Consider the following 5,477-nt stretch of genomic DNA (forward strand, 5'->3'; position numbering starts at 1 on the left):
ATCAATGCGGGGTAATGGGTATCTATTCTTTATTGTCACCTTATTCAACTGCCGATAGTCAATGCATAACCGGAGAGTGCCATCCTTCTTCTTTACAAACAACACTGGCGCTCCCCAAGGTGACACACTAGGGCGGATAAAGCCTTTATCAAGTAGTTCTTGCAACTGCACTTTCAACTCTTTCAATTCTGCAGGTGCCATTCTATATGGCATTATGGAGATTGGGTCCACACCAGGCATAACATCAATCTCAAACTGCACCTCTCTTTCTAGAGGTAATCCTGGCAATTTATCAGGAAACACATCCGGAAAGTCACCTACTGTAGGGATGTCCCTCAGTGCTGGGCTCCCCACTTGGGTGTCTATCACATGTGCCAAGTATGTTTCACACCCCTTTCTGATCATTTTTCTGACTAGTGCAGCCGAAATGATGTTTGATGGTAGTAAATGTCTCTCCCCATGTATTATCATATCACCGTACAGAGGGAGACCAAAAGTGATTGTCTTCAGTCTACAGTCAATCATGGCGTGATGCCTGGCTAACCAATCCATGCCCAAGATGATATCATAATCTCTGAAGGGCATTTCAATCAAATCTGACAGAAAAACATGTCCTTGGATCACCAAAGGACAGTCTCTATAGATTCTGTTGACTCGAACCTCTTGTCCTAACGGACTAGTTACTAGCACTTCAAAACCCATTTTGACACACAGAACAACAAGTGAACTGACTATGCTAGCACTAACATACGAGTGGGTTAAACCCATATCAAATAGCATAAATACATCTTGATCAGAGATAGAGAATGTACCAGCTATAACATCAGAAGTCCCAGCCTCTTCTCGCTGTCTCATCGTGTAAACTCTAGCTGAAGCACTTCCTTGTGCTGACTGACCAACTGTACCCTGACTGCCTGAAGCAGTGCCTCTGCCTCTGCCACTTCCTCTTCCAACTTATTGTGAACCTTTGGGAGCAGGACTCTGAATAGATCCTTTTACAGTGGTAGGAGCTGGACCATATTTGTCACACCCTACTCCTCGTAAGATGTAACATGTTCCCATAGTACACCTAATGAATTACCGTACTTCACCTACCGATAACCCATTAAATATACTACAAGGGATTTTCAAACAATTTTCGTTCATTTTGGAATTGGTGGGTAAAATTTTTTTTTTTTCAAATTTTAAAAACCTTCATTTAGAGTCCAAACATAAATCAAATTTTTGGATATTTAAAATCTCTGTAATTTTTACAAAAATTTCGGCAGAGTGCCGTCTGTATTTTGAGAAAATAGTTCTTCAAAACCTAAAAATAGAAACACTCCCAATATATTTCTCAATTACAGCTCCATTTGCATCCACCAAACTTCAAATCAACAGCAATAGCAACACTTCAATTCAAAATCCAAATTTCAAATCAAGAATTAATATCTCAAAACATTTCTTAACTCATGCACATTGCATTTTAAATCATTAATTTACAATCATAAGTTAATTTACAGATGTAAAATCTCAAAAATAATATTATTACAATTTTATCTGTACAACTGCTCAAATTACAGGGATACATATGCATACTATCATATTTACATCAAACTAAACTACCAGGGTATAGACAATACCCGTACAAAAAATTTTCAATTGTGTTCCTCTCTAACTGTAGCAGCTCGCTCTGTTGCTATGTCCTTTTCTCTATCTGCAACAGCAAGTTAAAGCTATCGCTGAGTATATAAATACTCAGTGGTGCACAATAAAGCATAAAATGCAAAATATAAAATATTTATGAACAAATCGTCATTCAAAAATCTCATAATCGCATTTCACAATTTTCTTTTTTTTTTCAAATCACATTTATAACAAATCATAATTTTCAAAGCTTAATATAACACAACTTGATCAAGCAATTTAATAAACATAGTGTTGCCAAACAATAACACAACTTAGGCCATGACACAAAATTTTCGACCATGTCGTGTGTACATCACGACAAGGCATACTCACCCCACTAATCGAAATCAATGAGGGAGGTGGCTAGCTAGCTAATGAGTACTCATCCAAACTCGCCCCTCAGACTGGAAAGCCAGAGAGGGAGGAAAGTGATCAAATATCAAACTCACCCCACAAGTGGAGGAGGAACATATTAGTATTGCCATGCCAAGTGTGAATTAAAAACAAATTAAATCAAGTTATTCAAATATTTTATACAATTCACAAATCATATTGCATTCTAAACTTTTCATTTATAAAGTAGGCACACACTATTTTTCAAATACGATTTTCAAAGCTATAACTAAATTCAAAACCATATTATTCAAATATTTCATACAAATCAATAATTAATTTTCCTTCTAAATTTCCATTGTAGAATAGGCAACACAACATTCTCGAAATTCATAATGAACAAACACATTCACAATGTATAACAAATTAATTTCCATTATAAAAATTATAATTTAAAATTTTTGTGCACAAACCTGACGCGAGTCGCCTCTAGGCCTTGACTCAGTCCCTTATACCTTCCGGGTCTTTTTTAGTTGAAACACAACATTTATAGTGTTTCAGTATCTTATTTCACAGTAAATCCAATAATTAATTCATAAATCCTTAATTCTAGCCCAAATAATGCTTAAACTAACATTCTTAGAAATTTTCATTTTAGAGTTACTATTCATGATACTATTCAAGTCAATTTGTTGACTTTCTAAGGCTTAATAGGTGTGGCAATTCCAACTTCACCCACATACCACATTTTGGTCACTAAATTTGTTGGTTTTGGTTATTTACTAAAATTCTAAGTTTTTTAGGCAAATTTGAAAATTTTTAATTTTGGTGTCTAAGGTTGCACTGTTCCATTGGTCATCTTGCTGTTGGATTTGACAAAACTTTCTTCATAGAAAATGTTCCCTATTGTCTTAAGTTTATTCTCCTTTTTGAATCACTCCAATTGGAGTTTTTTAGCTCAAGTTATAGCCATTTGAACCATGGCTGCCGGATTGGATTTAACCCAGATTTCTGAGCAAATTTTGGTTCTGGCAGTTTTAGGTCACCAACTTTGGGTGGCCAAATGACTTGGTTAATGGCATAATTTAGGTTTGTGTTCTTCAACCACTGGTAAAATTTCAGATCATTTTGACCTGCCTAGCTCAAGTTATGACCAAATGAACAAACACTATTCATTTAGTCAGTTTATACAGGGACAGACTGAGATTTTCCAAGTTTGGTCAATTTGTTCACTAGGTTTTAGTCACTTTTTGGGCATGCTTCCTAAATGAAAATTATGTCATTTAGTGTCTATTTTCATTCCAAATTGGTCTTATACCAATTGGACTTATAAAATTTAATTTTTGGTCCCTCAAAAGTAACTTGGTCATGCTGCCAGCAGTATGACCACACTCAATCCGAATTTGGCCTTAACTCCAACCATTCCAACACACTTCATTTGGTCACCATTAACCATTTCTCACTTCAAATTAGATCTAAGACATCATTTACAAGTTTCTCATATTTTTGTCTCTAAACCCTAATGTTCAAAACCCTAATTCACAAACTCTTGCATTTAGCTACTTTCAAAGCCTTTAATCATAACCATTCAACTAATTAAAGTTCATATACCCATTCAAATAAATCAAACCATGCAAATCACCCTCCCCTTCATGCTGGCCGAATTTCAGTCATGGTCCCTCAACAAATTTTTCTTTCATTTTAAGCATATTTCTAAGTTAACTAAGTTATAAACACATGTAATAAACTCATTTGTAACTTAAATCACTAACCTTTGTGTAGCAAATTCTAACTCCCCTTTTCTCCAATTTTCTTTCTTCTTTTCTTCTTTCTTTGATGGCCAATCTTCTTCTCAAGTGATTAAATCAAGTTTTTATGAAGCAATTATGGGTGAAGTTGAGGTTTAGTAAGGATTTCAAAGCTTGAGTGTAAGCTTTAATGGAGGACCATTCATGGAGATGGGAGGGAGAAGTGGACGGCAATAAAGATAAGGAAGAAGACCAACTTGTTTTTTTCTTTTTCCTTTTTGTCTTTTTAATTGTCTTAGGAAGACTATAAATCAATTTAGTTAATTTATTAATTATAGGATTTATGGCATCATGCATGATGTCATGCATGATGTCATCTCTCTACACCTTTTTCATTTCTTTTTTTTTTATTATTTATTTTTCTATTAGTTCTTTAATTTAATTCTCGATTCTGAAATTTTCTTTTCTCCAATTTTATTTGACAGTTGGGTCATGAGTCAGCTCTCGGGGTCAATTGACCAAATTGCCCCTCGCCGGTTTAACCCGGTTTGCAAATAATTTAATATTTCTTCCGGATCCCTGACCTAATTATTTGACTGGCTTAACAACCTTTTTCCATGATTTTCTCTTTTCCACTGTGTTCATAATGGTCCTAAGGACCGCAGCGTCACATTTTACGATTCGAAATTTGACTTTAAATCGACTTCGCAGTCGTTCCCGAGAAGGTCACCCATCGCTGTGACTCTCGGCTCGTTTAACTTCTTATGTTCTATTTTTCTTATTTTTACTTAACTAATTGACAATTACTAATTATTTGTATTTATGGCTTATCTAGTTGTCTTAAGTATGGTTCCAATCCCCTTAATTGTCCGGACCGACTTCGATCATCGGAACAATGTAATTTACTAGGCTACGCAAATAGGAGTGTTACAATATTTAGGAGCACTAGTGCAGTCTTTAGCTAAATGGCCCTTGCCTCCACAATTAAAGCAGGCTCTTATAGCCCAATGGCATTCTCCCCCATGAATCTTGCCACAAGTCTCACAGGGGCAGGCAGGATATGAACCCCTGCTTGACTGCTGACCAGACCTAGGGGGTCTTTGTCTAGAAAATCTGCCCCTTCCAAATCTTCCACCTCGACCTCTGCTAGTCCACCAAATTTCTTCTTCTTTCTAGAGGTACCACCAGAACTTGGCTCTACTAACTTTTCACCCTTGTCTTTCTCTGATTTTTCAGCTTTTTCTGATTTTTCTTTTGCTAGGGTCGCTTCTGATTCAATTCTCTCCAACTCAAGTGCTTGAGAAATGAGTTCTGAAAAATTACTGTGTTTGAATCCCACTACTTGCATCCTCAAACTGGGCTTTAAACCCATCTCAAATCTCTTGCACCTTTCCTTGCTGGTAGAAAGGAGACTCCCAGCATAGTGGCTTAAGCGGGAGAACTCCCTCTCATATTCTGCCACTGTTCTGTTGCCTTGCTTCAGACTTAAAAATTCTTGCAATTTCTGATCAACATATGCATCTGGGATGTATTTCTGTCTAAACTCTCTGATGAAGTCATCCCAGTTCAGTACTGGTGGTTCAGCCAAGCTGCGAGGGATGGTCTTCCACCAATCATACGCATCCCCTTGCAGTAGTGACACGGAGTATTCAAACTTTAGTTCATCTGGGCAGTGCAACTTCTTAAACACTCTATCCATCCTTTCAAGCCATTGCTCTGCCTCTAAAG

The sequence above is a fragment of the Hevea brasiliensis genome, chromosome 18 (genome assembly GCF_030052815.1).
Source record: "Hevea brasiliensis isolate MT/VB/25A 57/8 chromosome 18, ASM3005281v1, whole genome shotgun sequence".
Classification (NCBI taxonomy): domain Eukaryota; kingdom Viridiplantae; phylum Streptophyta; class Magnoliopsida; order Malpighiales; family Euphorbiaceae; genus Hevea; species Hevea brasiliensis.